Raw genomic sequence first — 12,442 nt, 5'->3', positions numbered from 1 at the left:
CTTATAACTTTAGGAACCTGACCAAAATAATATTTTAGAAGCCCTAGCAAATAAAAGAATGTAAGTCCAAATTGAGCATCGTCCAGTGAAGGAGCTGTCTACTTAATCTGCCAATGACTCCATCTCAAAGTCCCGTGTGGAAAACAGGTTTTACTCCTTAAAAGAGACATCAGCCAAAGAAATAAAACATTTTCCTTCCGTTCCGATTTAGAAGGATTCCTTTCCAGGAAGGCTAACGTCCTTAACTGACTTTGAGAATAAGTCACTCTTTATTGCATAGGTAGCTCGTTTCTGTCCTCGTTTTGCGAAACATCCCCCTTTCTGTGCAATTTCAAACACGCCTCCACCTCGAGCGGTGGATGATTCTGGAAACGCTGCATTTTGCACATCACTGCCAACGACTCCAAATCTGAAGAATGCTCTTTTTCACAGATCGGGATAAACAACCAGAGTTGGAAGTGTCACTGGAAGCCTGCATCGTAGGTTGTGAATTGTTCCAGTGTTATTTTTACAAGTGATATGTTTATTTTGTGATCAGTTAGAGGTTCGGTCTACGCGTCCCAGCTGAGAATCCCAAGCACTTCCTCCGTTCTCAAGAAATGGAGAACACCTGGAAAAGGACTCTCTGTAAAGAAATAAAAAAAGAAAAAAATAAAAAATAAAAATAAAAAAAATACAAGCGCTCACCCCAAACACATGCAGACAAGGTGCGTGGCAAACGCTGATCTGTTTCCAGTTCAGAAACAAACACCCACGGATACAAACCGAGTAGAAGACGTCTGTCTGATTGTCCCTCTCCATGAGTCTTTGGCTTCAAACAAGCAGATAGAGAAATAAACATTCCCCAAAAAGCACCTCCCTCCCCGTGCCATTAGGATCTCCAAAGTAGATAAAAAGTGGTTCTGCCGAGACTGAATTGCCGTGGCAATTCCAGGGAGAATCCCGGTTTTAGCACCACGGTACCAAATTTGTCATTTAGGGAAGCTCCCGCTCCCTTTATTGAGTTCCACTGTAGTGAACAATTTCTGCCTGCATCCCTCGTGTGTTCTTTTGGTTTATTATCTTTCACTGTGAATTGAGCCTCGACAATCAGTTTCACGGGCAGCGTAATTTCGCTCACTGCTTATACATATGAGGAGACACCCCTCCCTGCCTCCCCCTCTCCCAATGTTCTTATCAAATGAAGAATTGTGGATAAGGGTTAGGTGCAGATAAACATGAGTGTAGCACTTCCAGAAAGGTCGTGACCCCCCCATAAGGTGCTTCTTGTTATGCCTGACCTTCAGATTTTCATCATCAGCCCGCCTGACAACTTAATAATGCAGAAGAGCAGGATTCATTTCGCCCCTCTGAGAAAGCCAGCACGGGACGCCCTTTTCCCTGATTATTTCCCTGCACTCCCGGCTGCCCTTTATAAGCCAACCAGAACGCCATCAATCATGCTCCTCTCTTCCCTCGCCTCCTCAGCCCCTGGTTCTGCAGGCTCTAAAGCTGCCTTGTTCCTTTTGTCTGGGGCTGGAATGTGTATACAAAGATCCCCAAAAAGGGGGGCGATGGAAAAGATCACCTTTAGTGCATAACTGCTCCCCTTCTGTGCATCTGCGTCTGAACGCTGTGGATTCCTTTTTTCTTTCTCATTTTGTTCTCTCTCTCTCTCTCTCTTTCTGGTAAAGAAATGCTTTTTCAAAGTTCTTATCTCATTTGCGTGTATTTCTGTCATGCACCATCTCTCTTAATGAGCTGCGATGAGTGCCGGGGGTTTAAAACACCCTGAATGGAAGTTAGAGGTTTCTCTGGTTTTCTGCCCTGGCTTCTTCCTTATTGTGGGTATTGTTGTTATTAGAGATTTTATTGTTCGAGAAGTAGTAAGAGGAGATGAAACCTGTTTCACACCTACCTTCGCAACCCTCTTTTCTCCTTGATGCAGCAGAGGAAAAAGGAGACGAGGGTGAAAACAGGCCGACGGGGAAAGAAAACAGTCGTGGCGTTGGGGGCGTAATTGGGCATTTATTTCACCTCGGTCAGAAGGAAAAGTGGCACGCCTAAGTTTGGAGGGAGGAGCATGAGTGCCTTTGGAAGATGATGATGTGGATTGGGATCGGATCCTAATAGCTGTAATAAACGTGTTCCATAAAATATGCATGGACTTCACCCTTCAACCTCGCAAGTGTTTTCCAGCCAATAAAGAAGTGCTTTCAGAGGGCAGTAGAGGTTGGGTCTCACCAATGGGTCCGGGGTGCCTTCTGCCAGCACCAGGACCATGGTCTTTGCTCTGTCAAAAAGGGACAGCATCTCCCCTAGGCCAGTAGCTCACTCAGCTGGATGAGGGACTGTCCTTGCGTTCCAGGCTGCCTGGTGAGTAGGACGGAAACCTGCACCCAGCTGGATTGGGGTGTTAACGTCAGCCCCGCTCGCGTTAGGCTGATGCTGAATTAATTTTTTTTTTTTAAGAAAGAGAAAGGAAACGCATACACTGTGAAAAATACAATAGATAACGGATTCATTTGATTGCCAAATATCCATTTAAAAACAACAACACCAAAAAGGAAGAGAGCCTAAATTACCTTTGACAATAACAAAGCCAAGGGGTAAGTGCAGAAAACACATCACATAATGTTTAACCCAAGCGATACATCTATTCTCTCCGTACCGATAAAAAACCTCAAAACTCTGTGTTGAATTGGAACACAAAGTCCCCAGTTTTGTCTTCTTGAGTGAGTGACTGGCAGCCTGGAGAGAAGAAGGCTCTCGGTAAACACGAGTTTATCGAGGGTATCGCGGGCCTAATATGTACTTGGTCCTAAGTGAGATGCCATGATGTTCAGAGCCTGATATTAACGGGAAACTTGTGTTATAGATGTGTGGGGAAACTAAAATCAAGGTGTCTGATACTAACATCTTATTTTGAACACCTATGTCCAGAATGAATAATGTTAGATAGGAGCACTTAACCTTGACTTGACTTCTGAGAATTTAATGTGGGTGTTGTTCATCTTGCATCTATCTATCTATCTATCTACCTATATTTTCATTTTTTTAAATTTTAAAAAATGTGTAAAACTTATTTATTTATTTTGAGGGAAGAACACGTGTGGGCAGAGAGAGAGCGGGTGGTGGGGGTGGGGGAGGCAGAATCCCAAGCAGGCTCCACACTGTCATCATAGAGCCTGATGTGGGGCTCGAACTCACAAACCATGAGATCATGACCTGAGCCCAAACCAAGAGTCAGACGCTCAACCAACTGAGCTACCTGGGCGCCCCTGCCTATATTTTTTAAAATAACGGGGGTCTCTGTACTTATGCTTTGGATTATTCTGGAAGACCAGAGATGAAAACCAAAATACGTCTACCAAGAGATCTTTAATTTGGTACACTGAGAGAAGACTGGAAACACCAGGAATGATGATCAATCACCTCCCTCCACCCTATGTGCCTTCCATAATTATACTGTAGTTTTTAGGCTAGTGTAAACCAGCTGGGAAGGTCCCTCTGAAGACGCAAGTTTAAAGGAGGAGGCGATACATTTATCTTGATATTTCTTGAGTTTGATGCTTCCCAAACATGCAGGCAGAGTTATCTTTGGAAGGACAGTTGTATACATGAGTACAGGGGTGAGATCAAGACGAAGCAGATCGTTAAAACCATGAGAAAAGATAGAAAAGTGTGAGGGATGAGAAAAGACATAAAGAGAGCAACCTAAAAACACACCAAGGTTAAAGGGTTGCTGGAATAAAGAGAAGCCTGTGTACGAGGCAGAGAAAGGTTAAGAAGTACAAAATGAAATGGCTTTGTTTACATGTTTATTTACTTGTTTAATGCTTCTCTCCACCTCCACTTGCGTGTAAAGTTTCTCTAGGGGAAGTCCTGGCTCGCAGATCTATCTGGAATGTAATAGGACGCCAAGTAAATATTTGTTTACACATAAAAATGAATGGGTGGGTAAAAGGGAAACCTGGAAAGTGTGGAATTGAAGGAACATAGAAGTCACGCTTAGCAAAAAAGGACATAAAAGGGAATAGAGAACGCATAGTTTAAGGACTGGAAAGGTAGACATTGGACTGACCAGTTAGGAAGTTATTGGTGATTGGTGGAGGGCTCTTTCCACAGAGCAGTGAGAACAGAAGCTGGGCCACCGCCAGCCACGGTCCCCTTTGTCACCACCTCACTGGAGTCGTCATAATTGTTGCCAGGTGAGCAAATCCCACCTTCCAGTGATGAACCGCCCCCCCCAAGGGGCGGGGCTAGGCAAAATGCCTTCTGCTGAAAGTGCTCAAGCTGCCGTCTCTCTGGGTCCTCCCTGCAGACCAGTTCCTACAAAGGGAAGCATTCAGCAAGCGGTGGGGCAGGTCTTGAACAAGACGATTCCCTAGGAGGTCTCTACGGTGAGGGGAGTCAAGAGAACAAGTTAAAATGTCTGTGAAGCAAAAGATGGAAAATGAGGGCGGCTACCTTTCACCAAACTGACAGGCTTGGGAGAGGCCATAAACAAAGATTCCCCTGAATCATCATACGACACCCAGTGCTGATCCCAACAAGTGGCCTCCTCAATGCTCATCACCCATTTCCGCTCCCCCAACCCCCCATCCCCATCGACCCTCAGTTTGTTCTCTGTATTTAAGAGTCTCTTATGGTTTGCCTCCCTCTCCGTTTTTATCTTATTTTTCCCTCCCTTCCCCCATGGCCATCTGTTACGTTTCTCAAATTCCACCTATGAGTAAAATCACATGATATCAATCTTTCGCTGAAAGACTTGTTTCGCTTAACACATTCTTTTTCATTGCTGAGTAGTATTCCAGTGTGTGTGTGTGTGTGTGTGTGTGTGTGTGTGTGTGTATACCATATCTTCTTTATCCGCTCATCCGTTGATGGATAATATTTGGTCTCTTTTCACAATTTCACTACTGTTAACAGTACTGCTATAAACACTGGGGTGCATGGGCCCCTCCGAATCAGCACGAGAACAGGAGGAATTTTAAACACTAGGTGTAGCACGTGACATTGCCGTGGGCAGAGCCCCGCGTGTGCTTTCAGTTTGGGTGCGAGGCAGGGGAGAGGGCCACCGAGGGGTCCCAGATGGGTTGGAGATGTTGAGGGTTGGGCAAAGAAGTGAAATGTAAGATGACAAAAACAACAGCAACCGAAAGAAGCTTCATACCTTAATGGAAACCGAACATAGAGACACAAAAGGCAAACCGACTCTGAAAGGTAGAAATTTCTATAAGAAACAAAGGCCAGGGCCCATTCCTAGTGATAATTAGTCTCATCGTGAGAGGGGTTCTTTTTTTTTCCTTTTTTTTGTCCCCTTTCAACAAAACCTCCCCTATGGAGGAGGTTTTGTCCTCCATAACCCCTTTTTAAAATCCACTTAGAAATTCCATTATCTACAGAATCGTTGGATTAAGAAGCATCTACTTGGAACAACTCAAGAGTGTGGTTCACAACTTTATGGTTGAAACAAGAGTCGGTCTTCTAAGGCGTCTACCATTTTAAGTTCTCTAAGGTAATCCGCATTCTGTTTGGGGATGGGTGGGAGGAAATAACCACAATACATTGGAAGAGAGGGGATATTGTGATCCTCATAGACCTTTACGAGGACATTACCTGATTCTGAGGAAGACAATTAAAGGGGTTTTGAAAGAGGAGGGTAGAATGGGAGGCAAGCAGCGAGTTGAACTTTGCTTAGTTTATCTTTTTTCCTTAGGCTAAGTCTGTCTGAAATTAGGAGAGAAATGTGGTTGGGGGGGGGGGGAGGATTTCTTCTTCTTTTCTTTTTGTCAGACGTGTGCCAGAAAGAACTTAATCCTTTGGAGGAAGGAATTACAAAATAGCTGGGGAGTGCATAGGAGTCTGTGGCTCAGTGAGGCAACTTAACCATCTCATTATCAGCAAACCTCAGTCAGGCAGCTAAGACCTCTCTGTGGAATCCATGGAAGGTGGGCCCCCATTTTCCCTTCACCGCTGTTCTTCCTCACATTACTTACCTTCCATCCTTGTGCTTCACACCCCGTCACTGTCTCCCCCTACACTGCCCATGCCACCTGGCCAGCGTTTGCCAGAAGTCCTGGTACCATATCCACGCAAACACTGCTGCCTCATATCAAAGGACTTCACTGCCGTCACTTTCTTTGCCTAGTGGCTGTAGTTTCAAGGGAGAAGTCACAGCGCCAACCAAGCTTATGAACTCTCGTTGCCTGCAGTCGTTGCCAGGAGAAAACACATTCTCGAGGCAAAATTGTTGACTTAAGTCTGAACTGCGGGGATACAATGCCTCCTTAGTTTGGAAACAGCCTTCCTGTCTTGTATCTCACACCTCAGAGACTCTAACTAGATTAAAAACACATTCTCTGTGTAAATACACAAGTCCGTTCTCTTATGCCTTTGTGTGTGGGTTGCACATTGCATGTTAGTCGGAGTCACAAATGCCGGTTTGTGTAAATGAAGGGACCAGGCTCGACTAAAATCAAGTGCATATTTTTGCCTTAGCCTTTGACCGATACTGTGAGCATTCCTTCTCGGAAGGGGTTTGCCTTATTGGGTTGGGGTGAGAATTAAAAAAAAAACAAAACAAAACAAAAAAAAAAAACAACTCTTCTCTGAGGTTAAAAACCATACTCATTAGAATAAAAAGTGTTAGTCTAACTTCTCCCTCCTTTTTCACCTCGAAAGTCACCAAACTGGAAAGGCCAAGTGTCAAAGAATCCATGCCCCTTTGTAAAAATCTACTCTCGGAAAAAGGGAGATAAAGGTCTCCAGCCCCTCATTGGTTTTGTTTTTATTTTTGATTTTTTGAATGTTTGTTTAATTTGGAGGGAGACAGCGTGTGAGCAGGGGAGGGGCAGAGAGAGAGAGGTTAAACACAGAATCCGAAGCAGGCTCCCGGGCTCCGAGCTGCCAGCACAGAGCCCTACCCGGGGCTTGAACTCACGAACCGGCAAGATCATGACCTGAACCGAAGTCGGACGCTTAACAGACTGGGCCACCCAGGCGCCCCTCCAGCCCCTCATTTTAAAGGGAAGACTCATCTAGGACAAACGCACACTGCCAAAAGTGAAATGATGTTGGGCCTACGTCTGCCTCCATTCTGACCCGCTCCTGGCTGGATGGAGATTTAGAAATGGAGGAGGGAGATCTGTCCCCGTGTCCCCAAAGACTGGGTTACAAGTGGTTTCCTGGGGGGTACGGGGCAGCCCTGACCTCAATGTCTCCATTCTCTAGTTTGACGGCATTTCTTCTTGGCAGAGAATCAGTCAGGAAGCCTGACTAGCTCAGGATGCAAAATATTGAACTCGAATACGTTACAGGGAAGAGTTCTTTCATATTCGGAAACACAGAGATGAATCATTGATATTTATTTCTAAATAAATCCCATTCTCATTATTGGGGAAAGCAGGTTATTTTGGTAACTCAAGCAGAATGACCTAATTAAAACTTGATATAAAAATTCAGCATGCCGTAGAGCACTTTACCTGTCCAAAGTAAACACAGGCAAGCACAATTTATTTTACTGGAGCATCCCTCATGCAAAATTACTAGTGAGTATATCACAACCAATTACAGGCCACTGTATATGCAGATTATTACTCTTTCAATTATTTATAGAGAGCTGCGAGTGCACACAGTTCTTTATAGAGCATCAAACACAGAAGACAAGAGCTCTGAATGAGGAAACCTAAATAGCAGGGAGTTCTCCTGAAATGACATGGTTGGGTGGCAGAAAAACAAAAGGAAATTCATTTGCAGACAGTGAGAGAAGGAAAGGGGGGGAACACGACTTCCGCCGCTCGGAAGAGCAAGTGAAAATGAGTCACCAGAACAAGGATGGGCCCCGCGCAAAACTGGGACTGTGGCAAATGTGTTTATTTTCCTCACTTCCTTACGCCACTCCCAACGCTACTGTATCGTTTTACTGTAAGTTATATTTTAGACTTGGCTTTTATCCTTATTTTTTTACTCAAACTCGCGGACAATAAAAGACATCGTAAGCTAAGAGACGAGAAGCAAACTGAAATGCGATACTTGGACATGTCTAGCAGTCAAGGATGAATATCCAGAGTATGGAAAAAGCCTAAGATCAGTAAGAAAACGACAAACGACGCACTCCCAATCCATTGGCAAATCATAGAAACATACAATTATCATAAAAAGAAACACAAGTGGTGAACTACACATATGAGAAGATGCTCGACGTTACCAATAACCGGAGGAAACATCAGTTGAAACAAGATATGCTTCTGGCGACAATGTTTTAAAATTCGGCAACATACTGGAAACAGCAAGGGGAAGTCAAAAATGTCAAACAGTTGGTTGGAGTGTATATTGGTATGGGTCTTTTGGAGAAAGCTGACAGTCTTGATTAAAATCATTTTCCAAAGTGTATATCCAGTGCCCCAGCCAATCCACTTCTGGTTGACCACCCAAGAAATACACTCATTATGCGCTCAGGAGATATGTTTAGCAATGCCTTTCGAAGGATTTTTAGAGTGGTGGAACTATTCTGTATAATACGGTAATGGTGGGGGGGTAAGGGGGCGCCTGAGCGCCTCAGTCCGTGGAGCTTCCACTCAGGTCATGATCTCGAAGGTTCCTGAGTTCGAGCCCCGCCTGGGGCTCTTTGCTCTCAGTGTAGAGCCTGCTTCGGATTCTCTTCCCTCACTCTCTCCGCCCCTCCCCTGCTTACAGTCTCTCTCCCTCTTTGAAAAATGAATAAGAATTAAAAAAAAAAAAATACCGTAATAGTGGAAAATGGCAGTGTGCATTTGTGAAAACCCCTAGGACTTCACAACACAAAGAGTAAACCCTAATGTAAAATATGGACTTTTTATTTAGTAAAAGTATCTCAGGATTGGTTCGTCAGTTGTAAACGTACCATACTAAGGCAAGATGTTAGTAGGAGGGGAGACTCAGGGTTGGGGGGGAGAGAAGAGTATGTGGGAAGTCTCTGTACTTTTGCTCAGTTTTTCCGTAAACGTCAAATACTCTTCAAAACCCCCCAAAGATTTTTAATTTGTTTAAAAAAGAAGCAAATGGGGAAAGTTTACTGCTGTTTGAGATACGGTGGTGTTACCAATGGCAGTGTTGCCAGTTAGAATGATCTAGTAAGTCAAGGGGTGTGTGCGTGTGCTCACGTGCACACACGCATACGTTTAACCTACAAAACCTGGTGGTGGCGAATGTGTCTTATTTTTGTCTTTTTCATCTTTTTTTGAAATGTACAAGTAACTTTTCTCCACTTAGAACATAAGCTGCTTGAGAAATCAAAGGCTTTCCTTACGTCGATTCCCTTCTAGTCGCCCTGAGCAGAGAAAGAGTAATGTCATTACCGGAATGAGTATTACACCTTCACACCAAATAATTTCATAGATGGAATAAGCCAAAAATGTGCCAGACATCATAGTAGGTAATATTAGCATTAATATCGTTTCACCTTAAATAAAGTTTATTTATTTATTTGGGGGGGTGGGGAGGAGGGGCAGGGAGAGAGGGTGAGAGAGACAGAATCCCAAGCAGGCTCCCTGCTGTCAGCATGGAGCCCAATGTGGGGCTCAACCTTGAGAACCTTGAGGTGAAGTCATGACCTGAGCGGAAATCAAGAGTCGGATGCTTAACCGACTGAGCCACCCAGGCACCCCAAGATCTTATTACCTTAAAGGGAATTTAAGTGTTAAAAAAAAACAGAAACAAAGAAGAAAAATTAATTTTCTGTAATCAACTTCTATTTTCTATATTTCTAGAGCCACTTGGTTACCACGATCTCTACAGTTTGCTTCTCTTCCCCGTGGTTTGTGCCAAACTCTTCCACGTTTGCCTAACAACGTTTGTGATCCTCTAACGACAACATATAAAGCGTTGTCTTGTGTTGTCCCTTGCTTGTTGGTTGGTTTTCATCCTTGACCTCCTACCCCTCCTGCTTTCACCTCCTTCCTGCCTCCTCACTTAGAAATCTTAATTGGATGCAGTAACATTGCCAGCTCTCATCTGCCTCTCATCTTCCACATCTTTGTGTCTCTCCTTCCGCAGGGCTATAAGCCAAAGCTTCCAGACAAATTGGATGGCATATTAGCAAGTTGCCAGGTGATCCCTCCATGTATGGAAAGCCCCAAGATTAAAGTTCAAACACTGGAAAAAATCTTCTTGGATTTCAGGTTGGGTTTCTGAGATATTGACGTTTACACAAAGCAGTCACCGTCATCTGATATTTGAGAAGGATCCTGGAATTGGACCAAAGGACTGTTGAAAGGTCCAAGACATTGCAAATTGACTTGGCATGGGAAGATCCTCCCGAGGAGTAAAGAGAACCAGTGCAGCTTCACTTTCGGCAATGAACGCCATATGCTTGACTCAGCATCCATTACTGAGAAGGTGACAGAGCTGGAGAGACCTGTATACATGACAAGTAGGACAATGCTTTGTCACTCGGGGCACAACGCTTCCTCTCACTCGAATAAGTTTATGAGAATGTACTCTTTGCCACAAAGCACCACTGAAACCTGGAGAGGTGTGCCTTTGTTGTGGCGGGGGGGGGGTTCATTTCAATTTTGAAATTCCAGAACAACTGCTAAAAAAGGAAGGATGTGCGGAAAGTGATAGCACATTCAGCTGAGACAGGTTTCTTGTCAAGAGCTTACGTATGTCAAAATACACTTCTGTCTTTCTTAAAGATGGAAACTAATTGGGAGGGAAAAGGATGTATGGAGATCTTGAGTGAAGCTCATTGTTCCCGGCTGCTTAGAATTTAGAGAATAATGTAAAGAAATCTTGTTAACTATTGATTAAAATGTTTGTGAAAATAGACGTTGTATTCCAGAGAATTTTAAAGACATAATAAGTGAATTCAATTCATTTTATCGTTAAAGCAATCAATTTCGGGAGGAAATTTTGAATAAATCCATGAATAAGAAAACAGACGCGTGAGAATTCTGTGTGATACATTTTTTGAATGAGTGCAGTCATATGATAAGACTAAAATTGCCCGAGAAAACGTTTTCCTCTCCTTTTAGTAACTCCCAAAGCAAAGAATAAAAGAGTAACCAAAGTACATCAAAAAAATTGATAATAGAGGGTGGTTATTAATGAAGAGAAAGAAATCTTGAGAATGTAAGCCTCAAACTTATCCAGAAACGTAACACTGCATTTGCTACTTATTTTATTGACTTGATTTGTTAAATTATAAAATTCTTTCTCATTGAAATGAAAGTTGTACATAGGAGAAAAAATAATATGCTCCCCTCCCTACCTCTAACCCTATATCTTTGGTAACAAATGAAACGATGTGGAGTTTCTCCTTTCATAACATGCCATGATAAATACTAAAAATACCTTAAATAGTCTTATATCAAACTTGGAATCCCTTGCTAACATAGATCATGTATTATTCAATCATGTATCTTCAGTAAATAAATAATGATGGAATAAATAGATGAATGAATGAATGTTTATTACTGTTTGATGGTAAAATTTCTTGAGGCAGGATACTATGTCTTAACCTGGGCATTCTAGTTAACTAGAACATTGGCATAGAATAGTTTGTAGTCAATTCATTTTTCTCGAATTGTTGAATAAATGCATGAAAGTAGGGGGAGTTTCAATCCCAAATGGGTTAATATGGGGGAAAATGAAGGGAAAGAAGTCAGTAAAATAAAGAAGCATTAAAAAAAAAAAAAAAAAAGATGAAGAAAGTGTGAAAGAATGAATGAGGGCAAAAAGGAAGGTGGAGGAAGACGGGGACAAAGACCTGAAGAGAGAGGTCCCTGATGAGAGAACATCCATGGTAGCCGGAAGGTTAAGAGAGCCTCCATACATGCTGCATTCCTAAAGTCTCAATGATTTCTCTACCAAGAGCCATTTTTAACTCCTTTTACTTCCTTTCCCTCGACATCAAACCCATCACCAAGATCCTCTCTGAAGTCTGGCCAATTTTTTTCCTCCCTTACCAGCCTTTTACCCCATCTTCCTTCCTGACCGCAATCCAGAATATATATGGCTATGGAATTAATTCTCCCTGCAACATTGTTTAAACCATAGCATTGCCTAATAAAACAAGTTTGATTCCTCTATGATGCTTAATAAGCCCGAATTCTACAGCTCTACATTCAAATGATTTCATAAGCTTCTATTTATTGTATTTTTAAAGTTTATTTATTTACTTGCGAGAGAGAGAAAGTGCGTCAGTCAGGGGGATGAAGAGAGAGAGAGGGAGAAAGAGAGAGAATCCCACTGTCAGTGCAGAGCCTGATGCAGGGGCTCAAACTCATGAACCGTGAGATCATGACCTGAGCCGAAATTAAGAGTTGGATGCTGAACCCACTGAGCCACCCAGACACCCCTATGAGCTTTTATTCTATACCTTCTGAGGCCTTTCCTGGTCCAGCCAAGATAGCTAATTTATCATTTTACATACATTTCCCATTCCTACTATACCTTGCCCAACCCAGAATATTCTTCC

General features: G+C 43.0%; 1 long non-coding RNA gene across 1 annotated transcript; it reads right to left on the bottom strand.

The window, feature by feature from the left end:
- Positions 1-241: 241 nt before the first annotated feature.
- LOC125909045 (uncharacterized) lies at positions 242-4,150 on the bottom strand. Its single transcript, XR_007453531.1, has 3 exons — positions 4,064-4,150; positions 3,797-3,881; positions 242-625 (listed from the first exon to the last, which is right to left on the bottom strand). It is a non-coding gene; the product is annotated as an uncharacterized LOC125909045 (long non-coding RNA).
- Between the last annotated feature and the right edge of the window lie 8,292 nt (positions 4,151-12,442).

This window comes from Panthera uncia, assembly GCF_023721935.1.
Source record: "Panthera uncia isolate 11264 chromosome B3 unlocalized genomic scaffold, Puncia_PCG_1.0 HiC_scaffold_1, whole genome shotgun sequence".
Taxonomy (NCBI): Eukaryota; Metazoa; Chordata; class Mammalia; order Carnivora; family Felidae; genus Panthera; species Panthera uncia.
This window is presented reverse-complemented; position numbering and strand designations above follow the sequence as displayed.